Source organism: Triturus cristatus, chromosome 2_2 (assembly GCF_964204655.1).
Source record: "Triturus cristatus chromosome 2_2, aTriCri1.1, whole genome shotgun sequence".
NCBI lineage: Eukaryota > Metazoa > Chordata > Amphibia > Caudata > Salamandridae > Triturus > Triturus cristatus.
Genome location: NC_140582.1, coordinates 1,129,977,524 through 1,130,001,460, shown reverse-complemented (window position 1 = coordinate 1,130,001,460; position 23,937 = coordinate 1,129,977,524).

Genomic DNA, 23,937 nt, shown 5'->3' with positions numbered 1-23,937 from the left:
CATCCCCACTATTCCTTCCTGACAGTCAGCTGCACTGTGAGGTGGTGTGTTTGTGGTGGCAAACTGTCTGGCAGGGTCTATTTGGCTTTGTGCCACTGGCATGCTCTATTTGTTTGTAGGTTGTTGCATGTCATGACACAGTTCCCAGTCACTATGAGATGGCAGGCATTGTGTTTGTCTGACTGGCATACACATCTTGGGATGATTATCTGTTGGTTAGTATGGCATTGCTTGAGGTGCATGGTTTCACTGTCCCCTTGCCACACAATCTTGGGTATGTTGCTTGCGTACTCACCAGGCTCTGGGATGTCTGATAGGCAATGGGCGCTCTCTGGTGGTAGGATGTCCCGCACCTTCTCCTCCCAGGTCCTGAAGTAGACTGGTTTAGCAGGAGGGCCACCGCCAGTGCACTGACTCAGGGCGTGATCTTTTTCGATGAGTTTCTTGACCCTCCTGCACAAGTCATACCACCTGTTCTGGATATCGTCCTTTGTGCACCTTGCTGGTGCTTGAGCGTTCACCTTGTCCACAATCCCCACCCACATCTTGGTTTTCTGTGAGATGGGGGTCCTTTGGACCAATGTACCAAACAAATATGGCTCTACTCTTATGATCTCATCTACCAGCACTTCTAATTCACTATCTATGAACTTTTGATTCTTCTTTGGGGGCATGGTGATGGGTGGTGGTGGTGAGGGATGTGTGTGTGAGGGTGCAAGTGAGGGTGGTTTGGTGTTGGTTTTGCTGGGTGTATGTGTGTGTGTGCTTTTGAGTGCTGATGGTATGTGAGTTGTGTGATGGGTGAGTTGTGAGTGTGTGTGTGGTTGCTGTGTACTGGTGTTTGCTGCTGGCTGTGTCTCCTGTTTGCAAGGGATGATGGTAGTGATTGTAGTCCTTTATATAGTTGGAGTTGTGGATGTGTCGTTGTCCCATATTTTTTTCTTTGGTATTTATTGGCTTTGTCATTGCTTGTTTGGTCCTTTTTTTGTCTTTTTTCTTTTGGGTTTTGTAGGCTTGAAGGAGACGTTCATGTGACGGAAACGGATGCTGCTGTTGTCTCGTGCGGGCTTCTCTGCCTCGGTCATGCAGCCTATCTTTTGTGTTTGGTACGCGTCAGTTGCAGCGGTCTCAATTGCCCGGTTGTCGGTGCATGTCGGTCGTGTGGCTTGGTCTCCGTGTGAGTCGGTCTGGTTTTACACACATTGCATCGTACTGCGCGGATCGGACATCGCGGGTACTTAGGTGCTGATTGCGATGGCAGGCGGATTGCTGCCGCCGGGCCAGTGGTGGTCACCGCCGGCCCGGTGGGGGCGATCCGCCCGCCTGCCTGACTGCAAAGACCCCCGCCATATTATGATGGCTGGGGGGTCCGCGGCGGACGGAAAGACCGTCTGCCGCTTTTCCGCTGGTGGACTCGTCGACCGGCGGAAAACGGGTTTAATATGGTGGCAGTGTCTGGAAGACACTGCCATCCATATTACAATGCAGGCTGTGATCAGCCTTTCCATGGCTGCATTGCCGCCATGGAAAGGCTGGCGGTGCCTGCTGTTGCGGGCCCATTGCGGGCCCCCAGGGTATTGGGGGGTGGGGGGTGCACATGGGGGGTACCCCCTGAGTTTGCATGTACAATGTGGCAGGCACTGAGCCTATCACATTGTGCATGTAAAAGCACAACATGTATTTTTTACATTGCGGTGGGTGCTGCTGGCGGGCACATCATAATTCATATGGTGGGACCGCCACAATAATACATTTTAAATTTAAATTTAGATTTTAAACAAATATTTTTAAAACACTCCCCACCCTTATCCCCTAATAACCCAACATCCTGCTCCTAAAATAACATTTTAAATTTCACATGTTATTTTTTAATTTTAATTTTACATTTTAAACTAATATTGATAAAATACTCCCCACCATTATCCCCTAATAACCCAACATCCCACTCCTAAAACAACATTTTAAATTTAGAATTTTCATTTGAAATTTAATTTAAAAATGTATTCTAAATTTTTTAAAACCTTCCCCCCCCTATTCCCTAATAACCCAACATCCCACTCCTAAAACAACATATTAAATTTCAAATTTTAATTTTTAACAAGTATTTTTAAAACTCTCCCCACCCTTATCCCCTAATAACCCAACATCCCGCTCCCAAAACAACATTTTACATTTCGAAATTTAATTTTAATTTTAATTTCAAATTTTTAACAAATATTTTTAAAAGACTCCCCACCCTTATCCCCTAATAACCCAACATCCCACTCCTAAAATGTATCTTACAATTATTATTTTAATACAATTTACTACAAATATTAATACAATAAAACCAACAATATTTTAATATTAAAAAATACTATTTCTAAACTTTCCAAAAACAATATTTTATACATTCTATATTATTTTTTTTGATATTTTTACAACACTAAAAAACGATATTTTCTTTTAACGATATTTTTAACTCGATATTCCATATTTTGATATTTAAAAAAAACAATATTTTTGATATTGATATTAATTACATCGATATAATGGTATTATCGATATAAAAAAACAATTTTATTGTCAGTCGATATTTAAAATTCGATATTATGACTATTAAGCAAACGGGTCTCTATTGGGCTCTGTTTTGTGCACAGGCGGTCCGTTTTTTTCCGGACTGCAGTGACAGCAGGCACATTGATGTGCGCATGCTCACACTCCTCACTTCTCACTAGTGGAGAAGTTGCGGCATGACGTCATGCCAGGTGAGCATTGTAGGGAAGGGAAATCCTTTAAAGAGTCATTTTCTCTCTTGATTTCCCTTCTCTTTTTGAAACTCAGGAGCAGCAACATTGTCCTGGTGTCACCAGGGCTTTAAGTGGAAGCTTTTTCAATATTATATACAAGCCATAGTTGCTGCTTATTTATCTTATGCAACTAACAACCATTGACAAAGCCAATAGTTCTGACTTGTTGTGGGTATGATGTTACTTGTTGTATCATTTATCTGGATACAATGACAGAAACAGCAAAATAAAAATAGGGCGGCACACTGCTAAGCACAGATGTTAAGCTTATGTGTTTTTAAGCTGTGCCCTTAATTACATAGGCCACGTCCCTATGAGAGACCCCCCAGTTTTTTCATCCCACTTAAAGCCCTGGTTCTTCCCAGTGTTTTGAGGCATGTGGTTGAAGATTGTCGGGTGGCACCTTTAACTACAGCTCATTGTCTCTTGTAACCCAGATATGTAAATACCTAGCACAAGTTCTTCCTTTAAACAACTGAATTGACGCAAGTTCATTTTATTAGGACAAAGTACCATTGACCGGGGTGGGCGGTGCTCAGGTATCTGCCCACCCACCCTCTATAAATGGAGTTTCATTAATATGAACAATTTATCTGCAGTGGAGTACCGCGCTCATCGGTAGATCTCTTTAGCTGAATTGCTGCTGGTTACTGCAAGAAGCAGTTGTGGTAAGCACAGTGGGAGCGATCCAAAACTGATTTTCACTTGATGCGAGGCACAAGATGGCTGCCAATACTTCCTGGTTTGAAGTGTTGGCAGCCAATTAGAGCCAAGCTCGTGCTCGGGAGTTAGGCTCTGCCCAGATTTATATGTATTTTTTTCCTTTAATATCTCAACAACTACTGAACAGATTTACACCATTTAACAAAAAGGACTCTTTCTGAACCAAGGGCTACCTTTTTGCCAAATTCGGTGTATTTAAGTTCAGCAGTTCAAGCTGTAGCTTTGTCTAAAGTTTCCTATAGAAATTAACATGGGGAATACATGATTTGGAACCCCCTTTTTTCTCAGCCCCCGCTTGTTGAATCACCCCAAAACATTCAAGACACGAGCTGACCGGACCGTCGCAAAAGTTATAGGGAAAAGAAAAAAAGTTTTTCCTATGGAAACTAGCTCCTAACTATAACTACCTACTGGCGACCGCCTGTAGGTAATATATATATATATGTATTCACTGAAAAAAACCATAGGTTTCAGGAGCGTTATAGTTAGTTGTACATTTCACTCGTACAAAACCTTAGAAATTCCGGTGTTATAGTTAGTTCAGCTAACTATAACTCGCACCCCCGCAATGCACTGCTGATGACGTCACATATTACAACATTCAGGACATGGGGCCATATGTAGGTAGAACGTGTTTTGCGATTCTCTAATTGCAATTTTTAGGGAATCGCAATTGGAGAATTGCAAAACGGAATGTAGGTAGGATTAGCAAATAATTTTGCGAATCCTACATATTCCTTAATTGCGAATTGCAAATTGCAATTCGCAATAAAGGAATACCTCCCCATTCATTCCTATGGGCCTAGAGGCCCATTGGAATGAATGGGAAGACATTCTCAATTTGCGATTCTCAATTAGAGAATCGCAAATTGAGAATGCAATTTCAAGTGTGCCAGGGTGTCAAAAGGACACCCTGTTGCACCCCTGAAATGAGCGTGGGTGCACATGTGGCACACATACATGCCCTAAGGACATGTGTGTGCACCTCATGCCACTTTGAAAAATGAAAAATATGCATTTTTGAAAGAAATCACAAATTACCACCAACCTGTAGTTGGTGGTAATTTGCGATTCCTTAAGGCCAAATTGCACTTTTTTGGTGCTTCGTACATTGCATTTAAGGAATCGCAAAATTTGCGATTCCTTAAATGCAATTGCAAAATAAGGAATCGCAAATTTAGCGATTCCTTATTTTGCACACAGATTTGCCTTCCTACATACCACTTAGCAAAATTGCGATCGCAAACGCCGAAATTCGGCGAATTTCGGTGTTTGCGATCGCAATTTTGCTTTCTACATATGGCCCATGGTCAGAGACATCACTGATGACATCTCAAATGACATCACTGATGACATCACTGATTACATCATCCAGTGAATGTGTGTTTCTGTAAAGTTGAAATATATTTTATATATGTTATTGCCAAAGTGTATTGAAGAATGAGTTGGTGTATAAGTGTGTGGGTGGAGCATTTAATAGGTGACTGACTGTACAAGTTAGTGATTAAATGTGTCTTACTGAATGCATGGGTTAGTGACTAAACTGTGTGAATGTCTGGATCAGTCTGTCAGGTGCTGTGTAAGCTGCTGCATGGGTTGATGATTAGGTACATGGCTGTCTATATGGGTTACTTATTAGTTGCATGAGTATCTGTATGGGTGCCTCAGTGTTTGTGTGTGTGGGTGGGTGGGCGGTGTGTGCTTTTCTGCCTAGATGTGTGAGTGGATAATTTACTGGGTGTATGGGTTCAATAGTGCATGTGGAAATAGCTGTATAGGTGAGTATGTGTATCAGTGTGTTGGTGAGTGAATGTATGTCTCATTGGTGTATGTGTGAGTAACTACATATGGGAAAGGCAGTATATGTGAGTGTTGGAGTATATAAATGACTATATGTGAGAGTGAGTAATTATGAGAGGGGCTGTATAAATGAGTGTGTGCTTGTGTCAGTGATTGTATAAGTTAGTTTCTGTATGAATAGGTTAGATGGGGAATATATAACTGTATAGGTGAGTAAACGGCAGTGTTATTGTGTTATTGATTCTTTACATAACTTGCTAGGTGTGTCAATAACTCTATGGATGAGTGACGGTGTATGAGTGTTTGTATAGGTGTATGAGTACATATAATAATGCTGTATTGATGAGTGACTGCATGTATGAGTAACTGTATGGGTGAATAAATGAATATGTTTGTATAGCTAGGAATTAGTCAGTGGGTATATAGTAACTGATATTAATTTGTCTATGGTTTCAAAAATGGTAGTCTGTATTTTAGACTGGGTGTATCAAAGGTTATATTAGGGTGTGAGGAGGTGCATCAGATTATCACGGGGATGATGTCATCAGTGATGTCATTTGAGATGTCATCAGTGATGTCATCAGTGATGTCACTGACAATGTCATGAGTGATATAATATGTGACGTCATCAACAGTGCATTGCGGGGGCGCGAGTTATAGTTAACTCTAATAACTATAACGTTCAAATTTCTATGTTTTTGTATGAGTTAAATGACCAACTAACTATAACGTCCCTGAAACCTATGTTTTTTTCAGTGAATTTCAAAGGTTTTTAAATGCTAATTTCTAACTATAAAGCCCCTCAAACCTATGGTTTTTTCAGTGAATTTCAAAGGTTTTGTAAATGCTAATTTCTAACTATAACGTCTGTAAAACCTATGGTTTTTTCAGTGAATTTCAAAGGTTTTTAAATGTTAATTTCTAATTATAACGTTAATTAAACCTATAGTTTTTTCATTGATTTTAAATTATCATTCCATTCTTGACCTGGTTAAAACAGCCGACATTGCCTGTTTTCCAGCAATAGCTCCTGCCCAAAAACAAATGCCACAAATGAGAGCAACTTTTAACGCAAATGTTATGCAGAGTAGGCATTCCTGCACAAAAATAACACAAAAAACACCACTTCCCAATATGTTCAACGAGCAGCCAAATCTGCAGTGCATTCCAAAAACAGGCGATAAGCTGCGTTAGCAGTAGGAATGTAACATCTGCCTTTTACTGGTGTAAAGTAGGATGACTACCTACAGTGTGAAAGGGAGCCCAGCACTGAATCACATCTGAAGCCCAACACATGTCATAGAGCTACTGTTCATGCACATCCAACTCCCAAGAAGGCCACATAACGGCACCACTACAACAGGGACACCTGCATCAATTGATTCCTCATACAGCCCAGGATGGAACCAAACCCAGAGCTCCGGAGTCATTGTTCACAGCCTCACGCAGGACTGGCAGATGCCAGGCCAGCACAATCCGTTTACACATGCAGGGAGGGATAACAAGGCTACATGGCCCAGCTTTTCATTGTAGTGATCTGCTGCTCACAGATCTAGTTCTCAGTATGCCACAGCCACTCCCTGTCGGTTGGTTTACACCCACACCACACCCATCAAGCGCAGGCGTCACAGGACACGTGACCCTGCCAATAAAAACGACCAGACGCATGTACTCCACGCCATTTCCATTTCAGACTCGGTGCACCGGATGCACTGCGGCTGGCACAGGCACACCACCACGGAACGGTGAATTTGGGTCCACTGAGGTAGGGGCATTGTAAGTGCTGAGAGGGTGTGCAGCCTGCGATGATGCCACGTCCCGGTGGTCCGGACAGCTCATGTTTTGTGTGCCCTGCTGGACCGCTGTGTAGGCCTGAGCCATCGAACAGTGGAGGCCTACCGCCATGTGCGTGGCCTCACTGGCCACTGAGTTAGTGGCACCACAAGAGCTGAGCGGGTGTGCAACCTGCAATGATGGTGGGTACACTGGTATGTCCTCTGCCATGGTAAAATCAAGACGCAGCACCAAATGTGAGACCTGGTGGCCTGCGGAGCGGGGCTGCATGATGTGGAGGGTGCCATGTCTGCAAAAATGTGAGCAGTGTGGCCTGGGTGCGCAGAGGCGGGCAGACACCTCTGGGTGGCGGGAGTGGATGAGGTGCAGCAGCCTGGGTGTGCAGTGGCGGGATAGTGATTTAGGCGTGCACAGTTGTATATACTCTGCCATTCCTGATTCTGTACTATGTTTCAGATGTGGGAGCTTGAGGTCTCCACTGGGTCCCGGCATATGCTTGGAGACACAGCGGTGGTGTAAAGGTGAGCTGTGAGGGTTTTGTCCAGAGTGTGGGCACACACTGTCTCTCTTCATCTCTTCCTTTCTCTCCCTCACACTCTTTGTCTCTCTCTTCCTCTCTCTCACACTGTTTCTCTCTCTCTTCTTCTCTCTCTCACTCTGTCTCTCTCTTTCTCTCTCTCTCTCTCACTCTTCCTCTGTTTCTCTCTTCCTCTTTCTCTTCCTCTTTCTCTCTTTCTCTATCTCTTCCTCTCTCACTGTTTCTCTCTCTCTTCGTCTCTCTCACTCTTTCTCTCTTTCTCTCTGTCTTCCTCTCACTCTTTCTTTCTCTCTCTCTTCCTCTCTCACACACTTTCTGTCTCTCTCTCTCATTTGATGGACGCATGACGCACAATCTTATCTTGCTTTTTGTCTAAAAGGCTATGATTCACAGATTGACGTCCCCCCAACACAGAACTCCCGCCATTCAGTGCCACCAGAGCTGAACGCGTGTGCAGTCTGCGATGATGTGTGACCATCCTGACAATCAACACCCAGTCTGAATTGTGAGCTCTGCTGTACCGCGTGTACGCAATGTCTGAGAAGGTTGATTCGGCACGTGGTGCACCCTCTTACACACATGCCAGTGGCGGAAGGTGAGCAGAGAGGCTTGCTTCCGCAGCAGTCACCTCTAGGCGGTGGGAGTGGATACTGTGCAGCAGCCTGGGTGCACAAGAGCGGACAGACACCTCCGGACACTGGGAGTGGATGGGGTGCAGCAGCCTGGATGCGCAGGAATTGGCAGTCACCTCCGAGCACTTAGAGTGGATGGAGTGCAGCAGCCTGGGTGCACAGCAGCGGGCAGACACATCTGGACAGTGGGAGTGGAAGGGGTACATCAGCCTTGATGCGCAGACCCGGGTAGACACCTCTGGGTGGCAGGAGTCGATGGTGTGCAACAGCCTGAGTGCGCAGGCTGGACATACACCTCTGGGCGTAGGGAGTAGATGGGGTGCAGCAGACTGAGTGTGCAGGGGCGAAACAGAGAATTACGCATGTGCAGTTGCATGTACTCTGCCATCACTGTTTCTATACTATCTTTCAGATGACCAAACATGAGGGCTGCATTACATCCCAGCATGTGGTTGGAGACACACCAGTGGCAGAAGAATATATCTCCTCATCCTGCAGTCTTTTTCCCTGCAGGGAATCACAACGCGGTCGTTACAATGACTGCGTTGTGATTCCGCATACCATTACTCCGCAAGTCGGAACAACGACTTGCGGAGGGGGGTGCTGGATGTTGGAATAGTATAATTTACTATTCCAACTCCAGTATTTGCGGACACTAGGGAAGGTGTTGGATTTTAAATCCAACACCTTCCCCCCCTCCGCAAGTGGTTGTTCCGACTTGCGGAGTAATGGTATGCGGAATCACAATGCGGTTGTTGTAACGACCGCGTTGTGATTCCCTGCGGAGACAAAGTTTCACAGTAAACTTTGTTTACTGTGGCAGAAAGGAGAGCTGTGAAGATTTTCTCCACAGTGTCAACACTCACTCTCCCTCTCCATTTCTTCCTTTCTGTCACTCACACTCTTTCTCTCTCTTATTCTCTATCTCTTCCTTTCTCTCTCTCACACTTTCTCTCTTTATCTGTCTCTTTCTCTCTCTCTTCCTCTCTCTCACTCTTTCTCTCTCTCTCTTCCTCTCTCTCACACTGTTTCTCTCTTTCTCTCTTCCTTGTATCTCATTCTTTCTCTCTCACGCTTTCTCTCTTTCTCTGTCTTCCTCTCTCTCTCACTCTTTCTTTCTTTCTCTCTCTCTTCCTCTCGCTCACTCTTTCTCTCTCTCTCTCCTTTGCTGGACACATGACGCACCATCTTATCTTTCTTTTTTTGTCTTGAAGGCTGTGATTCACAAATTGTCGACGGATGACACGCCATACCTGTTCCTTCTTTTATTTTGTTCTTTTGTTTAAATAAGATGTTTTATATGTAAATCCAGATATGACTAAGATTCTTATTTGTCCAACCTCACAAGCATCTTATTAATAATTGTACGACATTAGCCAATTTTTTATGTTCCAGATTCCCTAACGTGACTGTCACATTTGTTTGTGGGGGGGTGGGTGTGAGGGGGGATGGCGGACAAGGAGCTGCTGCTGGGTAGTGTCGGAGCAGTGTTGGGTGCCCGACCTGCATGATCGTTGGCTCCATTGCATCTGTTCTCACAGACTAGTGAGGCGGCGGGCTGGCTCGTAGATAAAGAGCTGCAAGCCGACTGGCTGGCTCATCGAGGGAGTGTCGCGGCCTGTCAGTTCTCAGAGGGAGAGATGTGGGCCAGCTTGCTGAGGAACAGCTGGGGGCCGACATGTATAGGGTAAAGGTGCGGGCCATCGGCTTCCAAAGGGATAGCTGAGGAACAGTGATGTGGGGAGAGGAAGCATGAAGGGGGTATCTCGCAGAGAGAGACCTGCGGTATATTTCCAGTCTTAGCTTCACAGATACAACTGCAGGCCTGAGAAGTCGCACCCAAAATGCTGCAAGCCGACCGGTGGTTCGCAGATGGAGACTTGTGGGACCAAGAAGGTTGTTGGGGGTATGCTGGTGATATGGGAAGAGGGTACGTTGCCTGCTGATGTGGGGAGAGGCAGCATGAAAGGGGTATCTCGCACAGACAGAGCTCCGGTATGCTTTCAGAGTTGTCTCGGACAGATGCGAGCTGACGGACTGAATCACAAAATAGCTTTTCAATGCTCATATAGTGTGACTTATCAACAGTTCGCACCCAGGCTCGCAGAGGGAAAGCTGTGGCCCGTGGGCTCGACTCACAGAGGGAGAACTACGGCCCTTCAGCTGCCAAAGGAACCGCAGCATACTAGCTCGCAGAGGTAGCGGCACAGCAGCATACTAGCTCGCAAAGGTAGAGAGCTGCGAGCCGACGGACTGGCTTCTAAAGGCATAGCTGCAAAGTGGTGATGTGGGGAGAGGGAACGTGAAACGGGAATCTCGCACAGACAGAGCTCCGGTATATTTTCAGTATTGCCTTGCAGAGGTAGAACAACAGAAAGATACAAGCTGACAGAATGAATCAAAATGGCTACCAACACTTCCTAGTCTCAACAGTTCGCAGCCAATGAGCCGCAAGCTCATGCTCATAACGCCTAAACCAATCAGATGTTAGAATTCTCAAATATCGATATCTGTACAATATGATATTTCTCACAAACTACTGAACAGATTTACCCCATTTAAACAAAAGCGTGCTTTCAGGACCACGACCTTTCTCTCTGCCAAATGTGGCGCGTTCGCTCACAAAGAGGCACAGCAGCGTACTAGCTCGCGAAGGTAGACAGCTACGAGCCGACAGACTGCCTACTAAAGGCATAGCTGCGAGCTGGTAATGTGGGCAGAGGGAGCGTGAAAGGAGTATAAACAAAAGCGTGCTTTCTGGACCACGACCTTTCTCTCTGCCAAATGTGGCGCATCCGCTCGAAAAGAGGCAGAGCAGCGTACTAGCTCGCAAAGGTAGAGAGCTGTGAGCCGACGGACTGCCTTCTAAAGGCATAGCTGTGAGCTGGTGATGAGGGCAGAGGGAGCGTGAAAGGGGTATCTCACACAGACAGAGCTCCGGTATATTAAATTGCCCCCGGCACCTTTGTTTTATATTTTCACTCGATGCGAGGCACAAGATGGCTGCTAACACTTCCTGGTTTGAAGTGTTAGTAGCCAATTAGAGGACACTTCCTGGTTTGAAAAGTAAGCAGCCAATCAGAGGCAAGCTTGTGCTCAGGAGTTAGGCTCCGCCCAGATATATATCTATATATATTTTTTTTCCTTTAATATCTCAAAAACTACTGAACGGATTTACACCATTTCAACAAAAGCGTGCTTTCTGGACCAAGACCTTTCTCCCTGCAAAATTTGGCGTAATTTCATTCAGCAGTTTGACCTGTAGCCTTGTCTAAAGTTTCCTATAGAAAATGCATTGAGAAAACACGTTTTGAGACCCCCTTTTTTTCTCAGGCCCCCTTGACCAGTCACCCCCAAACTTTCAAGATAGGGGCTGATCAAAAAAGAGAAACTTTTGGGAAAATTTCGTATAGATTCATCAAACAACGCCAAAGTTATAAGCACATGAAACAATGCTTTTTCTATGGAAACGTGGTCCTAACTATAACTATCTACTGGCGACCGCCAGTAGATAATATATATATATATTCACAACTTACAGCAAGAAATGCCTTACCCAGGAGACTCGCGCCAACTAGTGACTGGGCACTGATGATGCCAAAGCGGAAGTGGTGAGGTCTGTTTGGCATACTCACACATTTTTTTCCATCGGCCCCCTTCAACCCTGATTATTGTGCCTGTTTTGAACTGAACATTCATACTGTTAGTCTTTCAGACATTGAGACTCTCGCCTTGACCATATAGTCTTTATGACACTACCTCTTGTATTTGATATTTGCTGGTAACCTCTGGGGTATTTTTCTTTTGGATCGTCATGCGGCATTCTGGGAGTGGTAGTCCCTTGATGATTCATCCCGGTGATTGGTGAAACCATTTATGCGGATATTTCACACTGTGTGTATAATCTAACACCGGGTGGGAACGATAATTATCCTCATTATAATCACTTTGGCAATTGCCATTGGATCGTGACCTTCCACAACACCTCAGGAGTCATTACGGCATGCTAAACGGAGGTCAGAGGTCTCCCCATGACGAAGCTGTGAGCATTAGCGGTATACATTTTGGGGCTGAGACAGTCTCCATTGAACAATTGAATGACTTTTAGCAGTAGTATTTCTTAAACTGTTATATGTTTCCATTTTTATATGGGCAGGCGGTACGAGATAAAATCTCTTACCTCATGGATTGAGGGGGCCCTGAATGAATAAATTGATGCTGTACCCTCGTGTCCATGCCTCCTTCTACGGTTTACTCTGTGGGAGTTGGATGGTGTGTTCATATATATATATGTATATATATATTCACTGAAAAAACCATAGGTTTCACACATGTTATAGTTAGCGGAAATTTTACTGATAAAAAACCAATGAAATTCCCCCGTTATAGTTAGTGCAGGCAACTATAACTCACGCGACCGCAATCCTCTGCTGATGCTAATACTGTATTTAGACACTTATTTGCCCATGTCTTCTTCCATACATTTTTAGCTATACATATATTACAAATATTTTTTTTTCATAAAGACACATATGTCATCAGCAGAAGATTGCGGTCGCGTGAGTTATAGTTGCCTGCACTAACTATAACGGGGGAATTTCATTGGTTTTTTATCAGTAAAATTTCCGCTAACTATAACATGTGTGAAACCTATGGTTTTTTCAGTGAATTTGCAAGGTTTTTTAAATGCTAATTCCTAACTATAACGTGTGTGAAACCTATGGTTTTTTCAGTGAATTTGTACGGTTTTTTAAATGCTAAGTTACTTTACGCCATTCGTGGCGTGCGCGCCCACTTAACGCAGTTCGTTCCGTGCGCGCACGGTGCGCTTCGCGCACCGTGCGCGCACAGTGAGCACGCGGTGCGCTTCGCTCACCGCGCGCCCACTTTACGCAGTTAGTGCCGTGCACGCACGGTGGGCACGCGGTGCGATGACAAAGCAAGAAAGCACGTCAACAAATCTGTTTCTGCTTTCCTCCGTGACTATGGTATGAGTGCCATTTACCACAACAACTTGCGTTATGACATGCAAGACATTTATAGAGGAGATGGTGTGCACTTCAATGATGAAGGGAACAGAGTCTTCCTCTTGAACCTTAGACTCTGCATCGGTACTTACTTGTAGGTACCACTAAAAAATCATTTCATAAACACAACGGCTCTTTTTAGAGCCCCCTAATATCTAAACACTTAAATCTGATTTTCATTTTTTTTTTTTTTTTCTACCGTACGCTTACCGTAAGCTTACCGTACGCGTACCCCGTGATTTTTTTTAAAATCAATAAATGTTTTCTTTGTACTTTTCTGTCCTTCTTTGACCCCCTTACAAATGTTAGGGGGTCTGTAACTCTCCTCATTGCCCCCTTTCCTTGTTTTCACTCTTTTTTTTCAGAGTGAAATACACAAAATGGCGGCTGCCGCTTCCTGGTTTCGGCCGATTCGAATGTTTACTAAGATCTAAGAGCCAATCAGAATCGCGCTCGCGCACGCCACCGTACGCTTACCGTAAGCGTACGGTAAGCGTACCGTAAGCGGGCTCAGATATATATATTGATTTAAAGGCTATTTTCTCAGAATCTACTGAACAGATTTACACCAAACCTACAAAAGGCACCTCCTTGACCTAGGGACTACCTCTCTGCCAAATTTTGAGTAATTCTGTTCAGCCGTTCGGGCTGTAGCTCGTTCTAAAGGTCCTATGGAAAAATGCATGGGAAAAACGCGTTTTGGGACCCCCCTTTTATCTCAGCCCCCGCTTGACGGATCCCCCCGAGACTTTCAGGGTAGGAGCGGAGCGTAGCGCCCCACCTATTTTGAGAAATTCGCGAGGATTCGTCGACCGGCGCCAAAGTTATTCACAATAGAATGTTGAGGTTTTCCTATGGAAACGTGGTCCTAACTATAACTACCTACTGGCGACCGCCAGGAGGTAATATATATATATATATATATATATATATATATATATATATATATATATATATATATATATATATATATATTATCTACTGGCGGTCGCCAGTATATAGTTGTAGTTAGGACCGAGTTCCCATAGGAAATCTGAAAATTCTATTTTGAATAACTTTGGCGCTGGTTGACTTATCTTCGTGAAATTTTCAAAACTAATGGGGCGCTCCGCTCAGCTCCTACCCTGAAAGTCTCGGGGTGATTCGTCAAGCGGGGGCTGAGAAAAAAGGGGGGTCCCAAAACGCGTTTCCCCATGCATTTTCCCATAGGACCTTTAGTCGAAGGTACAGCCCGAACGGCTGAACAGAATTACTTGAAATTTGGCAAAGAGGTAGTCCTCAGGTCAGGCATATGCCTTTTGCATATATGGTGTCAATGTGTTCAGTAGTTCCTGAGAAAATTGCAGTTAAATGTACATAAATATCTATATGCGCGCACGGGGTGCGGACCAAATGTCCGCGAACGTAATTCTGATTGGTGGTTAGATTTCAGTCAACATTCCAATCGGTCGAAATCAGGAAGTGTCGGACGCCATTTTGTGTGTGACAGTGAAAAAGAAAGGTGCAGAACGTGAAAGTAGGCAGGGTAGAGACTAGTTCCTGACCCCCTAGCCTTTGTCAGGGGGTCCCTGAAGGACCCCGAAGGGTGAAAAAAACATTTTATTTTCTTTCAAAAAATCGCGGTGTGTGTTCACGTTGCGCGCACCCCCCAGCCGCCATTTTGAGTTTTAGAGGCAGAAGAGAGCTAAAAACACAAGTGGAGAACGTGAAAAGGGGGCAGGGTACAGAGTCCCTGACCCCCTAGGCCTTCTCAGGGAGACCATGAAAGACCCCTAAGGTCCCTAAATAAAAAAAAATTAAAAAATATTGCGCGGTGCGCGCACGGTGCGCGCACGGCGGCAAAAAATTCATTAAAAAAATAGAATTAAAAATCAAGTTTAAGTGTTTAGATGTTGGTTGGCTCTAAAAAGAGCCGTTGTGTTCATTGAGTGTTTTTTTGTACCTACAAGTAAGTACCGATGCAGAGTCTAAAGTTCAAGAGGAAGACTCTGTTCCCTTCATCTGTGAAATGTACACCGTCTCCTCTATAAATGCCTTGCATGTTGTAACGCAAGTTGTTGTGGTATATAGAACCCATACCATAGTATTTGAGGAAAGCAGAAACAGACTTATTGACGTGCTTTTTTGCTTTCTCAATCTGCGGACAATATTGGTTGGACCAGTTCCACTTTTGCCTTTGGCATATATTAGAATATACAAAGGTAGTTTGTGGAAAAAGTGACATCGATTGCACAAAGGTGTCCTTAACAAGCATTTCCAGACCTACCCCAGTTCAAGTGCCTAGGTCATTTCCACCACAGTGCACAATTATAAGGTCAGGCTGTGGGAGATGTAGAAAGGATTTCACCAAAGGCATTAATTGGTGCCACTTTAACCCTCTCTGACCAATCCATTTAATGTCTACATTTGGCAAAGCAAGGTCTTTCACAATACCTCTTTTTCCCGCATACTTTTCACTCCAGTAGACATAGCTATGACCTACAATCCACACTGTGAACATCTTTCAAGGAGATCTGGATGCACTCAGAAGGTGTCTTTCAGTAGAATGGCAATATGAAAAGAAACATAGTTGTAAAATGGAGGCTTACATACTTTTTTTTTAATAAAAAGAACTCATTGGCTGTTTCAGGCCATTCAACACTAAAAACTAGGCTGTATGTTTAAATTTTTAAAAGCATGTTTTGTATTGGTTCAGAAAAATGTGTTCCCACAGAAGATTACCTTGGATATGCTGTTAGGTTTGAAAAGTCAAGCACTTTTGCTCTTTGGATTAGAAACATTGTGTGCTGAACTTCTGACCTCTCTGCTCACACCAGTGTTCCATGATCTGTTGCTATGGTAGCAGGCAGAAGTCATGTTGGGGGTAGGAATCATTTGGAAAGGTTTGAAATTTGCAACCAATAGAAATGTGTGTTTCCATTTAAAAAAATGTGGGAAGCAATGTGATTTGAAGTTAACATGTATATGCGTGAAAAAAAGACAGGGAAATGTTGCCATTTAGTGGTTCTGGTGAGAGGAGTACAGCTCAGAGATTCTGGCTCTGATAATCTGCTGTGTGAGTGGCACATTTCTTTCTCAACTAACTACTTTTAAAGGTGAGTTATGAATTTGAGAGGGGATGTATGTGGTGTATTTTGATAAAAATAATAGAAATTTGTTTCTTCTTTTAAAGTTGTGTTTTACATTTTATGTTTTGGAAGATATTTAACTGTCTTGAACTTGTAAGATATTATGGAGTATGTCTTCACCATAAGTTAAGGTGTTGTGGTATCGCCCAGGAATACTGTTTTGTGCCTAGAATCACATCATGAGTCTGTGTGCACACAGGAATTGTTGTCAGAGATTTAATTTGTGTTGCTCTTGTTCTGTAAGACTTGCACTCGTAGGAAAGGGGCAGCTTGTTTTCTTGAACTGTGATGGTTAGCATTCAGCAGAAATCACTATCTCACAGATGAGAGGCAAATGCTAACACATTTGAAAACAACAGGGTAGATTTTCCTTCCACTTCTGCAATGGGTGAGGTATTTCCTACATGTTCAAAACTCCAATTAACCCTTACCACAGGTGATCTTACATACATCTCTGCAGTCTTCATGCAGTTGTGCAAGCGTCCATGCAGATCTCTCTTGCACCTGACAATACACAGTCTCCAGAAACACACTCTTCGCACACAGCCAGCTGCTTCTCCTGCACTCCCATGCTTACTATTCAGCACTGTGTGGTATTTCAGATAGCAGTGTGTAACGCCAACACATTCAACATCACCAAGGCTCATTTCATTTGCTCTAGTCTAATCACTCACCCAGGTTCCACATGCTCATGGTCTCAAGTAGCTGTTAGGACATGTGCTCTTTTCTGCCTCTCTAAACTAAAAGGAAAATGTGTCAGGCTGTTACAGTAATTATCACTTGCTCTACCATAGTAGTAAATGTGCTTTGAAATTGCCAATCAAATATCGTTTTCTGCCTAGAATCACACCATGAGTCTGTGTGCACACAGGAATTGTTGTCAGAGATTTAATTCGTGTTGCTCTTGTTCTGTAAGACTTGCCCTCGCAGGAAAGGGGCAGCTTGTTTTCTTGAACTGTGATGGTTAGCATTCAGCACAAATCACTATCTCACAGATGAGAGGCAAATGCTAACACATTTGAAAACAACAGGGTAGATTTTCCTTGCAGTACTGTAATGAGTGAGGTAGTTCCTACATGTTCATAAGCCCAATTAACCCTTACCACATGTGCTCTTACATACTTCTCTGCAGTCTTCATGCAGTTGTGCAAGCGTCCATGCAGATCTCTCTTGCACTTGACAATACACAGTTTCCAGAAACACACTCTTAGCACACAGGCAGCTGCTTCTCCTGCATTCCCATGCTTACTATTCAGCACTGTGTGGTATTTCAGATAGCAGTGTGTAATGCTAACACATTCAACATCACCAAGGCTCATTTCCTTTGCTCTAGTCTAATCACTCACCCAGGTTCCACATGCTCATGGTATCAAGTAGCTGCTAGGACATGTGCTCTTTTCTGCCTCTCTAAACTATAATGAAAATGTGTCAGGCTGTTACAGTAATTATCACTTGCTCTACCACAGTAGTAAATGTGCTTTGAAATTGCCAATCAAATATCGTTTTCTGCCTAGAATCACACCATGAGTCTGTCTGCACACAGGAATTGTTGTCAGAGATTTAATTTGTGTTGCTCTTGTTCTGTAAGACTTGCACTCATAGGAAAGGGGCAGCTCATATGATAGGATTTTAAAAGCTCAAAAAAATATAGTAATTTATTTAAATTACATAAAGGTGTTTCTATTTTAGTTTCCTTTAGGTATTGCTGAACAACACTGAAATAAATTAAAGATGCCTATAAAACCAAGAAAGAGAAAAGAACACCAAAAACATCTATATTTGAAGACAACTGGACAACAAAAACTAGTTGAAGAACCTCATGTTGGAAAAAAGAAAAAGTCTTCTGGTAAGCAGACTAAGGATTTTTTTTTAAATATCCTCAAACATAGAAAAAATGTACAAAGTATATCCACTGCAAATAGTGTTTCAAGAAGAAAACAACAAGACAATAGAAAGAAAATACTAAATGTTAATGTACAATCAGAAGCAAGAAAGAATGACTTAAAAAGAAAAAACGAATTTCAAAACATTCGTAAAAAAATGTTTCAGAGAAGAGTGGTGTTCAATTTGCTAAAGGATGTGAAAAAATATAGGAAGAAAGCAATATTTTATAAGAAAAAGAAATATATTGAATCAATTGTTGCAAAGGCTTTGGAATTAAAAAGAAAACTATTCATTTTAATTTTGAACAGGATCCGTACATTAGATAAAATAGTCAATGTAATGAAGTCAAAAAGCAAGAGGAAAAGAGTAGTGAAAAAAAATAACTTTTGTAATGTGTTCTTAGGAGAATGGAAGCATAGTTCAAGTACTGAACCATTTTTTAATGAAGAGAGTTATCTTCAAAGTAATAGTTTGCTGCATGCAGTTGACACCAGTGGTCGAACTTATGAAGTTAAAGATGGTTGTGTAATGGAAAAGGAGAAAATGGTTCCAAGAAATGAGGAAGAAGTGTTAGCTGATGAGGTTATGGGGAAACGTCCTAAAGCCCCAGTGTACACTTGGAATTGTAGTAGTATTTGTACTGTACGACAAGAATCTATTGATAAATGACGTGACTTTCTAAGAGAATATAGTAAAAAAAAGTGTTAAACAGAAGATTAAGGTGCTTCAAAGACTAGATCCATGCAGAGTGAGAAAGAATACTGGTTTGCAAGGACATTCTCTGGCTTGTCTTTCTAGGAAAGTTTGTCAAAGTGTTTTTCACCATTTTAGGATGGCAGTACATCATACTGAAATGAGAAAGTTTGTGAGAAGATTGTATTTTGCTAAAAGTCCAGAACTAAAGTTAAATGAGTTGAAAAGTACTCTGTTGCGTGGAGCTGTACCAGATGTAGAGAAGGTTACTGATGATAGTTAAATCAATGAGGACATTGTTCCATGTTGGCGGTGAAACAAAAATCGCGATCACCTGCTCAACACAAGAAAAAAGAGAAAAGAGAGTGTAGAGGGGGGAGGGAGGTAGAAGGGAGGTGAAAAGAGGCAGAGAGAAATTTCCCCAGTCTCAAGGATCTAGTCCCGAAGGGGAGGACTCAATGTAGCCTCTTGTTAGCCCTCACACACCCCGAAGGATGTCTTGCTTCATCATTGGGCTTGTTGTTGCTCCTCGTCGGGCTGGCGCTGCAATGCCCGACGGTCCCCCGAAGGCTCTCTCTGTCGGAGGTCTTTTAAAGAGAAAAGCCGTAAGGTGAGTGGGGATATGTGGGCTAAAAAAATGTTAGATCCGAGAGGTAAGTGGTTGCGTGCGTGCGGGGTGTGTGAATAAAAATGCCTAGGGGTGTCCAAAAAGTATTGTTTTAATATTGTAGGGCCCCTGGCAAAATAAAAAGACCAAGAGGTCACGGGGTCACTAATAAGCGCGAGGTGCTAGTGTGACTTATAAAAAGGTCGACATGTTTCACGCCTAGTATGCCCAAGAGGGTCAGTGGCGTTTCATCAGGACCAAACTAGAGTGAGAGGTTGTGCACGGTGAAGACGAGGATTCCAGTGAAGGGAAGGGTGACCTGCGTATGGGAAAGGGAACGAGCAGTACAGGGCTGCGGAGTACAGTGACCTAGTCAGCAGAAACAGAGAAAGCGTTCCAAGCTAGTGTAACCTGTAAGGGAAAATAAACGGGGAGGGAGGAAAAAAGAAAAAAGAAGGAGAGGGGGGGGGAAGAGGGGAGGGGGTGGGGGCGGGGACGACAAACACACATGGATGGTTTAGACAGAACTGATACAAAACAAAATTACAGTTTATCGAGAGGACACAGCAAAAGACTGTCTGTGCCCCCGATTGCCATCCACATCGTAGTTGTGCAGTCACACCAATAATAATGTCCAAAGGAATGAACACAGATGCCAAAGCAGTCGTACAGCATCGGTGTCAAAAACACACTTCTAACCGGTTGGTAGGGTGATACCCATGGGTTGGGGGGCGGTGTAAGGAATGAACAAGGCATGTAAAATATGTATCAAAATGGATGCCAAACAGACAAGATCACATAGTAAAGGGGCAAAATCGAAGCCAGGCCAAAGAGCTCGTAGGGAGTAAACAGTGTGGCATCGTGGAGGTTGATAACACAGAGGTAAACTAACAAATGCAGTCCACAGAAAACGGAACCGGTCCCGCTCTGCTCATGAGTAACGTGTAGTGATAAAAAATGATAGCTCAGAGCATAAGTGAACGAGCAGACCTACGAGCTCTTTGGCCTGGCTTCGATTTTGCCCCTTTACTATGTGATCTTGTCTGTTTGGCATCCATTTTGATGCATATTTTACATGCCTTGTTCATTCCTTACACCGCCCCCCAACCCATGGGTATCACCCTACCAACCGGTTAGAAGTGTGTTTTTGACACCGATGCTGTACGACTGCTTTGGCATCTGTGTTCATTCCTTTGGACATTATTATTGGTGTGACTGCACAACTACGATGTGGATGGCAATCGGGGGCACAGACAGTCTTTTGCTGTGTCCTCTCGATAAACTGTTATTTTGTTTTGTATCAGTTCTGTCTAAACCATCCATGTGTGTTTGTCGTCCCCGCCCCCCCTCCCCACTTCCCCCCCCATTCTTCCCCCCCCCCTCCTTCTTTTTTCTTTTTTCCTCCCTCCCCGTTTATTTCCCCTTACAGGTTACACTAGCTTGGTACGCTTTCTCTGTTTCTGCTGACTAGGTCACTGTACCCCGCAGCCCCGTACCGCTCGTTACCTTTCCCAGACGCAGGTCACCCTTCCCTTCACTGGAATCCTCGTCTTCACCGTGCACAACCTCTCACTCTAGTTTGGTCCTGATGAAACGCCACTGACCCTCTTGGGCATACTAGGCGTGAAACATGTCGACCTTTTTATAAGTCACACTAGCACCTCGCGCTTATTAGTGACCCCGTGACCTCTTGGTCTTTTTATTTTGCCAGGGGCCCTGCAATATTAAAACAATACTTTTTGGACACCCCTAGGCATTTTTATTCACACACCCCGCACGCACGCAACCACTTACCTCTCGGATCTAACATTTTTTTAGCCCACATACTCCCACTCACCTTACGGCTTTTCTCTTTAAAAGACCTCCGACAGAGAGACCCTTCGGGGGACCATCGGGCATTGCAGCGCCGGCCCGACGAGGAGCAACAACAAGCCCAATGATGAAGCAAGACATCCTTCGGGGTGTGTGAGGGCTAACAAAGGCTACATTGAGTCCTCCCCTTCGGGACTAGATCCTTGAGACTGGGGAAATTTCTCTCTGCCTCTTTTCACCTCCCTTCTACCTCCCTCCCCCCTCTACACTCTCTTTTCTCTTTTTTCTTGTGTTGAGCAGGTGATCGCGATGTTTGTTTCACTGCCAACATGGAACAATGTCCTCATTGATTTAACTGTCATTGGTGGAGCACGGACATTGGACCACAACCAGCTCCTGGTCCCCCCCTCCTTTTTTTGACCCGGTTACTGATGATATTCAGTTTTGTTACTTTGGTCCAGAACAAGAAAGTGCAGGAAATGACACAGTTATTGAAGAAAATGTGGAAGAGAATGTAGAACCCACTGTTAGTAAAAATTTTGAAGATCAAATGACAAAATTTACTATTACTTGTATTTGTTGCCGGAGAAGCCATTATAAAACTCAAACAAGGAATGTTGATCTCTATAAAAAAAAGTGAAAAAGAAAATAATTATGAGTGGAAGGATTTTGCTACATATTTGTTTCTGGAAAATTGTTTTGATTTGGGTGAAGATCAACGTATTTTTAAATACTGTTATAACAAGTTAGAAGAAAATAAAATGCCAGCTAGAGCTGTACATATTAATTTAGAATTGGTTAATATTCCTGCAGAACTTAGTGATTTAAATATATATGAGTCTATACTCATTCAATGTGTCCATCCGTTTCAGACTATAGTTCGTATGGACCCCAAAACAGGTAAATTACCTTCTTCAGATTTACAAAGAGGTTTAAAAGGAAGAGTTGTCTATTTGCCATTAGATTTGAAAAAAAATATTGAAACAATTGATGCAGATAGTTTGGAAACTGAACCATTAGTCATGCTGGTTAATGGTGTACCTACAAAGAATAAGACAATTTGGCAGGAGCTAGTAGATGTACGAAAAGTACAAAGAGCAAATTTATATTTGAAAAGAAATAAAAAGTACTATGAATCAATTCATATGGATGAAGATGAAGAAGTTTTACTAGCAGACACAGGAATACCAACTGGGCAAATTGAAAAAGTGGATAAGTCAAAAGAAGAAGAAATTTATGAACATTTCAGCATACATCCTCTTTATTCTAAAGAAGTTATGGGAAATGCTATTGATCTGCTTCAGATGAAAAAAGCAAAAGGAACTCCCGTGAGTGTATGGGAGGAGAGCTTGGAAGCTCGTTGTTTTCCCCAGCTGTTTCCTACAGGAAAAGGTGGACGATATGATGAACGTCCAGTACATATTCCTGCTTCTGAGTATCGGACTACAAGATTATATGCAGAAGATCCAAGATTTCGTCAAAGTATTCCTTATTTGTTCCATCTTTTATTTGAAAGTGACTTGTCTGCACTATCTTATGCAGTAAATCACATTTTAAAAACTGGAGTACATCTACATAATGTGTCTGCAAAGGGTTTTATGAACAAAGTGCAACAGCGAGATGATCATTTGGAATCTCAATTGATTAATCTGATGGCTTGTCAGCGTGGAACTAATGAATATTGGTACCGACGCCATGGAGAATTAAAATGTATGTTACAGAATTTAGGAACTCCTACATGGTTCCTTACCCTAAGCTATGCTGAGTACGCTTGGGATGATTTACTGGATTTTCTTCGAGAGGCAAATTCAAATATTGTAAACATCCAATACAAGAAAGCAGGAGAATTGTGCTCATTGGATCCGGTTAATATTTGCAGATATTTCAATCATAGATTTGAGGCTACGATGTGCTTCATCTGCATTAAACAAAATCCACCTCTTGGAGAAGTTGTGGATTTCTTTTGGAGAAAAGAGTACCAAGCAAGAGGTGCTCCTCATATTCATATGCTGTTGTGGATCAAGGATGCCCCAAAATTTGGAACAGATTCTGATGATGCAGTTTTATCTTTCATTGAAGAATGTGCAACATGTGCTATACCTAAAAGCACAGAAGAAAAAAACTTAAAAGAGCAAGTTTTACATTTCCAAAGTCATCGGTGTGGAAAATACTGTCGACGAAAGTACAAGAGTAAAGATAAATTCTGCACAAAATGTCGATTTGGATTTCCACGACCTGTTCTTTCAAAAGGAAGAGTAAACAGTTTTATGTCAGCTGTGCGACATACCATTACAAGAAAATCTCCGAAAAACACCTACAACCTAAGAAGAAAAGAAGAGTCAAAATATATAAATGACTACAACCCAGTCATTTTATCCATGTGGAATGCTAACATGGATATTCAGTATGTAGCTGACAATTCTATTGCTGTTGCTCGGTATGTCACATCTTACATCACTAAATCTGAGAAAACAGAATTGAAAGAAATGTGGGAAGAGATTTCTCACGAG